The sequence below is a fragment of the Meriones unguiculatus genome, chromosome 7, assembly GCF_030254825.1.
Source record: "Meriones unguiculatus strain TT.TT164.6M chromosome 7, Bangor_MerUng_6.1, whole genome shotgun sequence".
In the NCBI taxonomy this organism is placed as follows: Eukaryota; Metazoa; Chordata; class Mammalia; order Rodentia; family Muridae; genus Meriones; species Meriones unguiculatus.
In genome coordinates this window covers 108,012,564-108,027,575 of record NC_083355.1, presented here as the reverse complement: position 1 = coordinate 108,027,575, position 15,012 = coordinate 108,012,564, and the positions used below count along the sequence as shown (strand labels likewise).

Below are 15,012 nucleotides of genomic sequence, written 5' to 3'. Positions count from 1 at the left end.
AGGGTCTACAGCGAGAGGTTTTTCTGAGCCTCTCCCCTCCCCCACCCGCCTGCCTCTCTGGGCACTGAATTGAGTGGGAGAGAAGGCAGCTTGTTAGCAGTGATCCCAGAGCAGCAGAATAGGGCGGTGCTCCATGGGGAGAGCCCTCAGCTGGTCCAGAGCTCATGAGTCAGAAGCCACATGGGTTTCAGAAAGCTGAGGGGAGGTTGGAGGTGAGGAGCATAGGGAGAATGTCACCAGGAATGCCAGGTCTTGAGGGCCAGATGGGATCCATATACCCGCCAGCCTCTTGGTTGTCACATTTTGTTTTGGCTATGTTGCTATGAAAGGCGCTGATATTGGGAGCCCAAGGCATGTTACCCTTTGCTTTCTCGGCATCTTTAAACTTTGAGAGATGCCTGCAGTTCTTCTCATACTTAGAGAGACCACCTTGGCGCCCTGGCCATTTCAGATTGGTGCAGGTGACCTGGGCCGGGAGTGACTGCTCCCAGCGGTGACTCCATGGCTCTGTCATCTGCTCCCACAGCTCTCCGGTCATGAGTTCCTCTGGGAGGGGCAGGTTCACTCACTTGCGTAGGGGTGGACTTGGTGAACACTTCCCAGCATAGCTGCCTATTTCCGGACTCAGAGGATGTTACTTAGGAAGGAGAAAGCTTTGGGTTAGGATCCCCAGCACTCAACGTAAGCTGGGACAAAGTGACCACATCGTACCGCGTGCCCGTGTCCTGCCACATGGAATGTCCAGGTCTACTACCCACATGACCCACGGTGCTGGTCTTCTCATTGCTGGATTCCTATAGGGAACAATGGTACTAGTAATCGAAGGGGAAGGCTCTGCCAGAGGCTGCTCCGTTTTGCTGAACCCTGCCTTTGTTGTCTCTTGGTGCCAAGTAGGCTGGCACGTGGTACTTCCAGGTACCAGGTTCCCGACAACTGGGCCTGCTCCCCACAACAGCACTGGATATGCCTGGTAGAGCACTCTTTCCTGTTCGCTAGGCTATGTAGGATCGTGGTCCTTCTTCCTGTTTCCCAGGCAACACTTGAATTTCTGGCTGTCTGCTGACCTTGAATTCCCTCCGGCTCCCTGCACAGCATTCCCATGTTTATCTGGGACTGTGTGGTGAAGGTGTTCAGATCTACCTACCTCCTCTGAGTGCACTTGACCCCAGCTTGAATAGCTTTCGTATTCCTACCATACCCTTGGGCCGTTCATGGCGAGCCCCTGTATTCTTTTCCCATGTTGCCCTATGGCACACCATATCTTCTCTGAAGCCCCCCTCTCCCCTATTGTCCTGGTCTATGGAGTGAGCATTGGTTACTCTGTGTGAATGAGACTGATAGTGTGACCAGGGCCTCCCAAACCAGAGCTTGCTGAGATAAGAGCCCAGCTTAGTCAGTTTCTTTCTTTCTTTGTTTTTTCCAGACAGGGTTTCTCTCTGCGTGTAGCCCTGGCTGTCCTGGACTCCCTTTGTAGACCAGGCTGGCCTTAAACTCACAGAGATCTGCCTGCTGCCTCCCAAGAGCTGGGATTAAAGGCGTGTACCACCATTCCTATCTTAGTCAGCTTGTTTCAAAGGAGGTGGGGGCCAGAGGAGAGGAGGTCGGTGTCTTAAATATCCTAGAGTCCAGCGAAGGAGAGAGAAAAAGTCCTAGAGTAGACGCAGAACTGGACTGAAGCTTGCAAGGTGGCTAGGGGTTGGGCTTGTCAGGGCTTCTGGTCCAGGGGAGGCCAGCCAGGCTGAGGTGACAAAGAATGCTGAGGTGTAGGGGACCCCCGAGCTTTGGTGTTCCCACTGCGCATGTATATTGGGCAATGCCAGTTGTCCCTGCTGCCACCCAGTGCTAAGGCTCCCATCTTGCTTCTCTTTGGCCCTTCTTGGTGGGTCACTACATATCTACACAGCCAGCACTGACCTTCCTTGAGCCCTGACCTCCTACCTGACAGGAAGGGACCCAAAGGCATCCGGGCAGCAGGCCCTGCCCTGCAGGGCCAAGCACAGGGCCCCAGATGGCCAGCTGTGAGGGAGCCTGCTTCAGTTTCCATTCTTGGGGAGGGCTCCCGCAGGCATGCGAGGGAATGAGAAGGTGGTGCGGGAACTGTGTGGAGGAGCTGGGGTCACCTTCTGAGGCGGGCAGGGACACTTTGAGGGAGGCGAGTGTCCGAGTCTGAGCTGAGAAACCTGGGGTCCCATCTGCATCCCACTGAGTACGATGGCCTTGCCCTTGATGCCATGGACTTCTCATAGTCAGCTTGCTTTCTGCGGGGCCCTGGAGGATGGTTGCCATAGAAACCCTTGGTCTCTGCGGGTGGTGTGTGGCTGAAGCCACCTCCCAGTTCATTCCAGTGTGATGGGGAAGGATTCTGAGTGGGGCCCTGGGAGGAAGGCTCCAGGCCAGGGATTAGGACACTGGAAAGCACTGGTCTGCTTTTGGCCTTCACATTTGGATGGGGACCTGGGACCCCATCCTCTTCAGTTTCTGACAGTGGAGAAAGACCCTATCCCCACTCCTTGACTGGAACAAGTCCCAAGCTCCTCCACACTTTCCCCAGCCCATGGTTCTGGCCATGCAAGCGCTGCATGTCCTCGTCCGTGCTGTCCCTTTCTGTTTCTTCCCCTTCTGTTTGTGTCCTTGTTCCAGATCCACCCTGGCTGCATGAGGACTCCCCTGCCACTTTACCTGTCCCGAAAGCCATTCCCTGCTCCCCAGGGCGTCTCACCTGGTGGTCAATCTAGTTGCAACACAATATCTGCCTTCGTTTCCCAGCAGGGCACCCCTGCTTGTGCCTCCCCCGATCCCCTCCAGCCTCTGTAACGGTCCCCTGCAGCTACTACATACTTACTGCACCAGTTTTCTCTGGCTACTGTTAGGGTGTTGGCTGGGAAGCCACCCCAGGAAAATTTTATCTCTGTAATTGAAGGGAGGCCCATGAGTTCTGGGGCATGTCCCCGAAGTCCTCGTGAGGCACAACGCTGCTGGTGCAGTTAGTGTAACCCAGCATCCATCCATGAGACCCTCCTCCTCCCCTGGTCCCTGCTCACCCTTAGCTTAGTGAGGTCAACCAAGGTCCTGGAGTCGCTTCTGTGATTGCCATGATGACCAATGACATGAAGTCCCAGGCCTCTGAGAGTAAACTGGGTCCCTTCCGTTGAGTATGTGGATGCTGTGTGTAGACCTGGAGAACCTCAAGCCTGGCCTATCGTAATGACGCAGGCCACAAGCACATCTGCTGGCACCGTCCCTGCAGCAAAACCTTCTTAGTGGCTCACACTGATGACAGTGAGACAGAACCCTTCAGGCCCTTTGCCAAACGCCCTAGGTCCACTCCCAGAGGGAGGAACTGGCTTCCCAGAATACACTGTTGTTGCTCTGTGTCACTTGCTGTCCTGAGCTCCCAAGCATTGTCTCCTAGTCTCCTGGCTGGAGAGTACATCACCAGTCAGCAGACATGAGTTGTAGTGCTTTGCCAAGGTCACTGTTAGAGCCAGGCTGACACAAGTCATCTTAGATGAGGCTAATTGGAAGCTGCTCTTAGCAGCAGTGTGTGTGTGTGTGTGTGTGTGTGTGTGTGTGTGTGTGCGCATGCCACAGGGGTCCTTACCTCCTGGAGAGACAGAGTGTTTAGTTGGATCTTAACGTTTCTTTGACTTGTGCTTCATTGTCTGGTATTCTCCCAGGCGAATGAGGCAGGTTTCAGCAATGCCTGTCTCTAGCACACCAGCCTGTTAAAGGAGACCTTTAATACTCCTTGATATTATGTCAAATACCAGGTTGGAAACTGCCTCAAGGGATGCTGTCTTTGGACTGGGAAGAAATGAATATAGAAAGAATACTACCCTGGGGCTTCAGAAGAAATCTCTGTAGGCTTTGTAGAACTCAGACTCCCAAGTTTTCGCTCCTTATTGTTAAAGAGGGTAAAAAGAGATTATTTTAGGCTTGCAGAATTCTCAGCGACTTTGGTGGGGGCTGCCAGTTGCCATTCTGGGAGGAACATGGAGATAAAGGAAGCATTGAGACACTGAGATGTGCGCCCCCCCCCCCCCCCATCAGCACAGAAAAACATCCTGGGCCTGAAGCCAGGGCGGAGGAGAAGGGAGGAAGCTCAGAGCATGAATTAGGATCTAGATATGGGGATGGGCAACTGTTCTCATACCACCATATCCTTGGAGCCAGACCCAGAGTGTGGTCTGGGGCCCACATTTTCATTTTCAAGTTTAGACCTCAGGCTGCTGACAGGGACAATGGTGGCCCAGGCTCACACAGAGATCCCCTGCCTACTGCCACCGTCACAGCAGTGTGGTTTTGAGGATCTTAACTCGCTCCCTGTTCTCTGGAGCCATGAAAGTGGCAGCTCTTATGTATTACATGAGGCACAGCATTGACACAGTTCACACATTGGTTCATACAACTCCCAGAGTAGTCTCTGGGAACAGGGGCTTTCCAACACCCTACTGAGCCACGGGCATCTTCTTATCGTCCTTGGAATACCAACTTGTACTTTTTTATTTTTTGGATTTTCAAGACAGAGTTTCTCTGTGTAACCCTGGCTATCCTGGAACTCACTCTTTAGACCAGGCTGGCCTCAAACTCAGAGATCCAGCTGCTTCTGCCTCCTGAGTGCTGGGATTAAAGGCATACACCACCACTGCCTGTCTGTAAATACTTTTTTGTTGGCTCAGTGGCCAAGAGCACTTGTTGTTCTTGAAAAGGACCTGAATTCAATTTCCAGCACCCACATGGAGGCCTACCACCAATTCTGGCACCGGGCATACACATGGTACATAGACATACATATGTGCACACACATGTACACATAGAACTCAAAGGACCGCTTTCAGGCGTTGGTTCTCTCCTATCTTCCATGTGGGTCCGAAAGGTCAAACTAGGTCATCAGGCTCATGTGGGAAGCTCCGAGTCAGCTCAGTGGCCACCCTGGTCTCTGTCTTCGCTGTCAATGTGTGTTCTAAACGTCCACTTCCAACAAGGACAGCAGGTCCTTCGGACGGAGGGCCCACACCATTCCAACATGATGTCATCCGAATTATTTGTGTGATGGCTTTTTTCAGAAAAGGCCACGTTCTGGAGTAGCGGAGGTGAGGGCTTGAAGGTGCTGTTTTCGAGGAGCCAGCTCCCCTTGGGTCAGGCCTTCTGTGACGAGTGCTCTCCTCACCAAGCACTCTCTGCCCCTTGATGGCCCCGGCTTCACCATATTTCTTTGTTTGCTGACACCCTCCCTGTCGTGTTGCGGTGCTTGAGCAATGCCAGCACAAAGCAGCCGTCCAGGGGCGGTACTAGGATTCAGGAAAAGCAGAGCAGAATAAAGAGCCACCTTTTGTTGGTGAATCGTGAGGGAGCAGTGTGTTTCCTTTATGTGCGTTATAGACAAAGGGCTGAAGCAAAGAGGGCTGCTGTCAGCGGGCACTTGATGTTCTCAGCGCTCGTCAGATGGGCACATGCCACCCCTCCAGCACGTTGTTGTTGTGTGCGTTCTCCAGGAGCGTGCTGAATACACGCGTGTATCCTTTTGCACAGGGTGTTCCCTTGACCTCAGTCTCTCCACCACCTAGTGAGCTAGAATGAGTGTGGTTTGTGTGCCACTGCAGAGCGTGGGTAATTAAAGAGGGTTGGGGGGCTTGGGGAGTTGCAGTCTGCCTCTGGGGGGGGGGTTGGTTGGGATCTGACCCCGATCTTAGGTAGATGCTGAGAGGGAGGGTCACCAGGTATTCATCGCTGGCTTGGAGAGATAAGGCTTAGGCCAGGGAGCTGGGCTGATGGCCTCTCCCCCTGCGTCTTCTCTTGCGTCTGTGGGAGCCATGGCTCCTTTAGCTTCTAGGATCATGGCCTCCAGTATGACAGCAAACATGGCTGTAGAAAGTCTCTGGGCCTCTTGAACACCCCGTGGCTTTGTCTCCTTTCTAAGGACTGTCACAGGGCTGCAACCAGGTGACTCCTGTGTCCTTGCTTACACCATAGCCCAGAAAGTCCTGGGATTTCCTTCCCCTGCAGGGTCAGAGTCTGCAGCTAACTCCTGAACCACCTTGGACTCACAAAGTTTGTTAACTTCCCTGGTAGGACCCACAGAGAAGCACCCCCCTGACCTCACCCACCCAAGCCCAGCACGGAGGTCCAGATCTGCCAATGTCATGGAGAGAATATAGGCAGAGCAGCAGAAGTTATGGCTGCAAGGAAGGTAGCTGGTGAGGATTTGTGGTCAGAAAACGATTGGGCCTGCCCCTTCTGGGCAGTGACATTTTATGACTGACCTAATGGCTTCATTTTATTCAGGGTAAGATAGGGTAGCGTTTGTTTGGAGTGGTGGTTGTGTAAGTGCCCTGGATCTGTTATGTGGAGGGGTGGGTGGGAGGATGAATGGGTAGGCTGATGTAAATCTCTCCTGTCCCCAGGTACTCAGTTCAGTGCAGGTCTGCCGCCATGGTACAAGCAGGCCCTTCCAGGCCATGCAAGGCTTAAGGGGAGGGACAGGACACTGGCAGGACCTCAGGGAGGTCATAGAAATAGGCCAAGAAATCTTTTTGCAGCTCACAGTGGGCATGATTGGCCAAACCAGATTGTGTCAGCCCCTCTGAAGTAGGAAGCTGAGGGTGCCTGGGAGCCGGTATCATGCCCAGGCCCCTGAACCCAAAAGACACTTCCTGCTTGTCACTGGAAGTCGCGGCTCTCCCAAGAACTGAGACTAATGAAGCGTTAGAGGGATTGAGAGCCGAGAAGCCCCAAGACACAGGCTGGCATCTTCTAGGGGTGGGGCCTCTTGAGAGCCTGCTCTGGCCTGGCTCATTGCTGAAGGTTTGCCAGCATTGCCTCATCCAATGAGAAATGTAGGAACAGATGCCAGGGCTCCATCAGACAGATGAGGAAACAGGCTTAGATTGGCCAAAGGTCACTGCCTACAGCTGCCTGCCCTTCTTCATCAATTGTAGTCCCAGTCACCAGGATCCAAAGGCCACTACTGTCCAGGGGTCCCATTGAGAGACTCCAGTCTCGTAAATGCAGTAATTCACGTGCAGTGAGTATGCTTTCAGGTGGGCCTGGCATAGAGCAGGTTCTCAATGGATGTTAGACCCTAGCTAGATTTGAATTCAGGCCTTTTTGCTTCTGCACCTGGTCTATAAACTGCTAACTTGAAGTAAAAAAGAAGTAAGTTACTGCACTGGTTTGAAACTCCAAGTAGCATAGTATGAGATGATTCACCTCACTTAGTCCCATAGGAACCCCTTACACCTAACACCAGTCCCTTGGGGTCTAGCAAGCTGTTATGGGCACAGGCAGGTAGTCTGTAGTCTCCCTCTGCCCATACACTCCACAGCATACTACACTGGATCACTTTCCAAGCTTTTCTATGGCAGCTTGCTCTCCAAACACATCCCTTCTTGGTAGATTTGGGGTATTAATTCTGGGTGATTATAAATAATGTCCTGTGTGTTGGCTTGCCAGCAGGATGAAGAGACCCAGAGTCCCAGTGCTGTGCATGCCTCGGGATGCTTCTGTGGAGTGACAGGGGTTGTGGGGGGACCCTGTGCTGCCTGACGAGGGATCAGAAAACAGCATTTTGCTGGAGAGGTCCGTTCCTCCTCCTGGAGTTTCAGAATCTAGAGCTGTAACACTGGCTGAGACCCCTGTGGCGGAGTTGCCAGCCAGATGCTGCCTTGCCAGTAGGCAAGAACTATCTCAGACATAACTATGTTGTCACTGCCTGTCACTTCCAGAAAAAGTGTCTAGCTAAAACACCATCTAAGGGAAGCAGAGGGGCTTTGAAATTGGGTCTTGGAACAGGAACAGAACCTGAGGGTGGCCACTCCCCTCGCTTCATGGCTATCCAATCTTAGCTCACTGGTTTGCCTTCTGGAATCTTCTTTGCCTCAGCTTCTCCAGACTGGGAGATTAGGGGAAATAATATGTATGATTTGCTCAGTTCAGCACCTGGTGTGGGGCTAGAGTCCTGTAGTTCTGGGGAAGGGATTACTGGGATCGTCCTGGCGGACAGCCAACAAGGATTAAACTGAAGCTAGAAAAAATCTAGCTCCACGAGGTCTCAGCTGAAATCCCTGCCACTGACATCCACATGGTGGGCTGGCTCTGCTCAGAGGGATTGCCTGATGTCTGGGCTCTGCTGTGTGCAGTGGAAGGAGGTTTCCTTATCTTTGCTTTGCAGGTGAGGAAATCAGTCTAAGGGTGAAGGATGCGCTCTTCCTAGGCCCGGGCCTGTACATCCAGGCACCTAGCCCCAGTCCCTGATCCTTCGGTGCCCTTGGGTGGGGGGTGGTCACCTCATGCCTGGGGTGGTTCAGGAAGAAGACAGTTGTCAGGGAGCTGAGGCAAGAGGAGCCAGGGAGCCTCTTTCTCCAGTCTTAGTCCCTCGGCACACATTCAGAAGACAGCCAGACTTTTGGACGTGGCCCGTGACTCCCCTGCCTGTTGGCCTGCCAGCTCTCGTCTTGCTCTGTTTGCCAGCTTGTGATGTGTGTGTCTCCTTGGGATGGGAAGAGACTGCCTGGTGACAGAGGGAAGGTTTATTTCCCATCATGCTGTCTTGGGCCTATGGCTACCACTGTGAACAGTTAACAAGATGAACAATCCACTTGGCCAAAACAGCCAGGGTGGCCGCCATCAAGGGATTTGTGGGCAGGTGGAGGGGACCCTGGGGGCTTTTCTGGGTGCTGGAGAACAGCCAGTTTCATGTGTGGCTTAAGGTTTTAACCTAACGATCCTAAAAATCAGGAAGTAGTCTTCCTTTACAGAATAAATCTCTGTTGCTGTATTCTATCCAGATTCCAAACGACCCCATCCAGACCCCATGGGGGCCCATTTGCTAGCATTTATTTTCTTTTTAGTTTATTTGAGACAGGGTCTCTCTGCATAGCCGTGACTGTCCTGGATCTCACTATGTAGCCCAGACTGGCCTTGAACTCACAGAGATCCACCTGCATCTGCCTCTCAAGTGCTGGGATGAAAGGTGTTCACCACCATGCCCGGCGATTGCTTTTGCAGCTCTTAAAATTACTTTGTTTTCTCTTTCTTTGCCCTCTCTTTCTCTGTGTGCATACCTGTGTGTGTCTGTCTCTGTTTGTGTGCATGTCCTGGTGCATGTTGAGGCCACAGGTGGCTGTCACTGTCACCTTATTTTTTGAGGCAGGATCTCACTGACTCTGGATTCAGCTAAGTTGCTGGGATCTACTTGTCTCTAACTCCTCCCTCTAGCCCTAGGGTTGTACCTGGCCTTTTACGGATGCGAACTCAGGTGTATTCAGACTGGACCATCTCCCCCTATTGCTCAATGTTATTTTTTCCTCCCTCTTCAGATTTAAATGTAAGTGTATAATGACTAATGTCACTGGAGCTATCAGGGTCAGAGCCTGGACCCTAGCTTCCCTAACCTACCGATTAGACAGACAAGTAATAGTGAAAAGTAGAGAAAGATTTATTCTTTTTGGCCACATGGGAAAGAGGAAGAAAGAGATCCAGTGACCTTCCATTCCTGCTCCCTCCAAAGTCCATCCCGGGGACCTGACCTGAGGTTAGGAAGTTTGCATAACTGAGCAGGCCTGGCCAAGGTGTGGTGCCAGCCATCACTGTCTGGGTTGCAGTCTCTCCCCCAAGGTTGCCTGACAGGTCGTTAGTTGGAACCATATGGAACCTCTTCCTCTGGCTGGCTCCAGGCTTCACGAAGTTCAAGCCAGACAAAATTCCAGCTCGCAGAAGGGAAGCGGGCACAAAGTCCACCCACAGCCATTGGTCATTGATAGCTGCTGGAGTGGAAGGGTCACTTCTCTCTAAGTGGTAGCTTGGCGGTACCTCAGTGGAAGGTCACACATCCAGGAGCAGATGGGCAGCACCAGCTGAGCTTGATGGGTTAAAAACAAAGCTGGGTGGGTGAGGAATCAGCGATGGATCTGGAAGGAGTGGTGGGTGAATGTGATCAAAATACGTTGTATACAATTCTCAAAAAAAAAAAAACTAAAAGAAATGAGAAGACCATTTATTTAAAAGAGTTAACTAAAAAGGTGAGTGTGTGTGTTTGTGATATTGTATGATGACGTAACTGCTCTGGAAGGAATGAAGATGTCAGTACCGTTCTTAAGGAGCCATGCTGCTGGACGCCTCTGTACCTCTCAGAATATGACTGGAGATCTTGGGGTCAGAGCATGGTCTCTGGCAGCCCTAACAAGCTAGCCTTGGCTACTTACCTGTAGTAGACTCGTAGTTCCCTTAATGTTGGTGCCGCAAGGCACTGCTGTTGTCTGGCTCGTAAGTCATCTTAGCCCTCCTGGGGTAAAACGTTGTCTGCTCTTCTGCCTTGCCTGAACTGCTGCTGCTTCCCTTTGCCATAGTCCCTGGGAACAGTCACTGGGGAGCTGGAGAACCGAGTCAGGGAATACAGGCACCAGCTTCCCTCTTTGATCTGGTGCAGAGGCCATAGGGGTGGCCAGTATCTCCCTTGGCCTAGTTTACAGGTTTGGGGACCAGACTGACTGAGGGACACATGGCATTCCTTTGGGTGTGAGGTGCTTATTCAGGAAGTCCGCATGACTCCCCTCGGCCTGCTTTTGGAATCAAACCCACAGAGAGACCCTTCTGCCTTCTGCAGTCTCTTCTTGAGAGGCCCAGACTGAGAGACCTACTAGGCTGGTTCTCTTGCCAGCTCCCAGGACTCTCGGAGAGCATAGACATGAGCATGAGGCCTTTGATCAAGGCCGTTTGTCCCACTCAGCCTTGGCTAAGGCAACTTTTGATGTAGTAGGTCCCATTTGAAGTCTCACCACCCCCCTCCCCCCTCCTGCCACATGCTGGGAGGAAAGGTGGAAGAAACCCCAGGGACCCTGAAGGCCCTTCGGTGTGAACAGAAGTCTAGTGTCAGCAGGAGAGAAACCTGGGTTTTCATACTGTGAAACTCCATGCCCTTGGGCTTGTCACTGAACCTCTGTGTGACTCTGTCTTCATATGCACCCCAATTAGTCAGAGCTTGTTAGGAGCACAGTGTGTAGTTTCATGTGGGCACTGTGTGGGTTATAGTTGTCCCCAACAACCACAGAGAGCCGAGGTGTGGCAGCAGGCTCTCTGAGGATGTTGGTGTGAGGCAGTGCTGGTGTCCAGGCTCTGCAGAATTCAAGCTCTGGCTGGTGCTCAGTTCCCATGACCTGCTGCCAGTACCAGAGGGGCGGAGGTTACATGGCAGTCAAGGAGAGGGAGATACTACAGCTGAAGTTTCCTGGAGGGTTCCTACTCATTGGCAGAGTACCGTTAACGTGAGTGTGAGGCTGTGCCACACAAACAGGCACACTCTCTCTTGTTTAAGCACGCTTCCTCTGAGGGAGATTTGAATCCTTGCACATAACGAGTGGGGTCTGATCAGGTATGCAGCAGCTGTCTGTGCTGCAGGACTATGAGGTTTCTTTAGGCGGACGGAGCTCTGAGAAGGTGCGAGCCACGAAAGCCAGGAAGCACCTGATTTCTACTCCAGCCTCAGCTATAGCTTCTGAACTTTGAAATGGGGCACACCCTACCATCCTGGAAGCTCAGGGGCCCCGTGTCTCTGTGGCCCCATGCTGGGGACATGCTTTGCAGGGGCCCAAACTGATGAGCAATCCACAACATGGTGATAGGGGAGAGTTGCCCTGGGCAAGCAATGGGAAGTCAGGGGGTGGTCCTGAGGGTATGGGTAGGGTGAGGGACCTGTGAAGTCTTCCTGTTTGTTGCAAGATGAGGAGAGAAATATAAAAAAGTCAGGAAACTGTTGCCCTGAGACTCATCACAGCCCTGGGTAGCATGTAGAAGAGATAACAGCATCCTCATTTTATGAATGGGGAAACTGAGGCACAGTATGGTTAGATGACCTTGGCTACCCAGAAGAAATAATGGATTTGGATGGGTTTCCCGGCCTTGCTCACATCTCTGCCTTGTTCCTGGTGCTGGTACTGGGATGAAGGCATAGTGCCAGAGCGTGGCTTGGTTACCAGGTAGGAAGTCAGAGGTGACTTGTGGGCCACTGGGGTTTGCCAGCTTTGTTCCATATCCTACCAGCCCTGCCTGGCCCTCTCATGAGCCTTACTGCCTTTGTCCTCGAGGGAAACAGTGGCTCTTTGTTCTCTCTGGATTCAGAACTCTGTGTGCTGCATGGAACCATGTCCGGTGCTGGCCTCACAGGACAGCGAGACTTAGAAGTGGAGCAAGCACGGACATTCTGGCCTCAGTGGTCAGGCCTTTCATTGAGTCGCCCTCACCAATCACTGGGAGGGATAGATCACAGCCTTTCCAAGGGGGAGGACAAGAAGTCTCTGGGAGTGTTCTAGGAGCTGAGTGGTCAAAGAAACAACAGAATGGTGAACACAGATGAGTTTTTTATCCCCTAGTCCTGTCCTCACCCTATCTGGGAGACTGGGCTTTGGCTATGCCATCTTATGAAGCATCCCTTCTCTGCAGTCTCCTCTTCTATAACGTACTCTTTCCTTAAGGGCACCCTTCTTTGCAGTGTCCCCTTTGTAGTATTCAGGTTTCATGAGCTCTTTGTACCCATCATGCCGTATTCAGGCCTCTGATGAAGGCCACCTCCTCTCAGCATAGTGGGGAGAGACCAAGGCTTCTCTGAGGGTCTTGTAGGACACTGTCTTTTGAGAATGAGGGTAGCTTCTCTGGCTTCTTAACCAAAAGCAGAAAGGCCCACTTACATACCTCAAAGGTGCTACTGCAAGGCCAGCTATACTGGCACACACCTGTTAACCCAGCACTCAGAAGGGAGAATCAGGAGGGTGGCTGCAAGTTCAAGGCTAGCTTGAGCCATAGAGAAGAAAAGACAGCTGAGTGTGGTGCTTCTGGAGGCAGAAACAGGCAGATATTTTTTTTTTTTTTTTTTAATTCAAGGCCATCCTGGCTTACATAGGGAGGTCCAGGACAGCCATGGCTACATAGAAAAACCCTGTCTCAAAAAGAGGAAGGAGGAGAAAAGGAAAGATGCCATGGCAGGAGGTAGCCATGCCGCAGAGTAGAACCATACCAGGCCTGATGTGTGTCCCAAGTTGCTTTTCTTGTGAAAGGGCTTTATTGGCATAAAAACGCTTGGAAAATACACAAAGGAAGGTGGCTGGCTTCCAGACTCAACTGTTTACCTTTTGTAGAGCAGCCAGGATCGCAGGGAGCTTATTTTCCAAACAGCCCCTGGTTGTCAGGTCTACAGGCCTCAGGCTGATGCCCACCCAATCCTCAGGGGACCCCTGGCCTTTCTCTGGCTGGTTTCTGTCCTTTCAAACTCTAGTGGCCCAGGATTCACCTCTGACTTGTAAAACAACAAAAATTGAGATAATACTGCCCTATCTGGTAAGGCAAGCTAGGCCCTGACACGATTCTCCCTCCCCAGTACCTGGTCTAGGGAGGAGCGGGGATGGAGACCAGCATGGTCATTCTGTCTGGGATCCAATTATCTCTTCATAGCTGTCACGGTCTGAAAACATTGTCCTGCCCTGCAGTGGCATGGCTGTAGTTCCTTGGGCGCCTCTTCTCCTCCTGATAGCTTCTTCAGTTCCCTTCAAATCCTGCTGAGGTTGGAAGAAAATCTAGTGTGGAGAGGCCCTTTCAGTTTCCTCAGGGGAAACTGAGACCAAGGGACATGACAGGCACAGGTCAGATGGCTCAGCAAGGGCTGACACCGGGTCTCAGTCTGCTTCCAGCCGCATGACGTGGTTGGCCCCTTTTCCTTCCTAGGTTCTCGGTGTTCTGTCGTAGGTGGTCGGAAGGTCACCCCCATCTCCTAGTCTCGCTGTGAGGTCTCCGAAGACTCCCAAGAGGCCGAGTCAGGGTGATCCCCTCAAGTTTGAGACCAGCCAGACCCAGTTTCAAACAACAGCAAAGGACACTTGGGCTGCATCCCTTCCCCTCTCCAGTCTGTTGTCTTGGCTGTATTTGTTTTGTTTGGTATACAAGCTTGTCACCATGGGTGGGAAGCTGGTCCTTGATGATTTCTTACTGGGAGGTCTCTGCTGGTTTTTTTTCTCTCTCCCTTAAATAGGGGTGACCTTTTAGCATCACTCCTGGCAGACCATAAAAAGTGGAATTAAGGACAGCAGGAAAGAGCTGGCGCATTCCAAGGGCTTATCAGAAAAAAAGAGTTAAAATAAGGGTGCATTTGCGACAGGTGTGAGCAGGGCCCGAGAGACCGGCAAGACAGAGTATGTAGTAGGAACAAGTGTGGAGGATTGTCACCACCCAAAGGCCTGCAGGGACAGGGGAGCCGAAACTGTAACCGGAGCCACAGAGATAGCTGGGAGTCTTGGAAGACGGGTTGTGCAGAAATACCAGGACTGAAGGTGGCACCGGGACCAGGCGCAGGGATCAGGGCCCTGACCTGCCTCCTTTCTCAACTTATCTCCGATTCTGCTAGAGGACAGCAGCTGTATGGTTGTGACTTCTGGGATTGTGACAACCAGAGGACAGAATGGACACGGGGCAGAGGCTAGAGGGTGGGTTGCGAGTGCAGGTCAGTTGCCTTAGGTCTTACTTTGCATCCAAGCCCAACTCCCACCCAGATCCTAGGCAGGTTTTAGAGTCCTTTCCCCCACGTGCTTTGTTTGTGATATCCCTTCCTGTGGTGAGTGGGGATAAAAGCAGACAGGTATGTATGTTGTTAGCTTGCTGTCTCCCCAGAATGGCTGTTTGTAGCTGTCTTATGTCATGGATGACACCAGCCAGCCGGCCCTGAATCCCTGGAAGGGTGGGTGTGAGTCAGGGATAGCCTTCTCTGGCCTGGCTGAGGCTATGTGGGGGGTCAGCCAGGTGCTAGGCTGGCGCCACTCGCCTCCAGGAGTCTAGCCTTGCAGGTGGTGGTGGCCGTACGCTGGCGGCAGACATCTGGCGCATCAGGAAGCGTGGTGTCAGGCTGTCCTGGCTGTTGGCAGGTGCTTTTGGCTTGGGATCAGGTGATGCTGAATATCAGCCGGCCACTCTGGCTCCCTCGAGGCTTGATCTTCCCAACCCTGTGCTCTTGAAAAAACAAACACATTCCCTAGT

General features: G+C 52.3%; 1 protein-coding gene across 2 annotated transcripts in view; it reads left to right on the top strand.

Moving 5' to 3' along the window:
- Itpk1 (inositol-tetrakisphosphate 1-kinase) overlaps positions 1 to 15,012 on the top strand; it is a 134,622-nt gene that overhangs the window by 63,068 nt on the left and 56,542 nt on the right. The window lies entirely within an intron of this gene.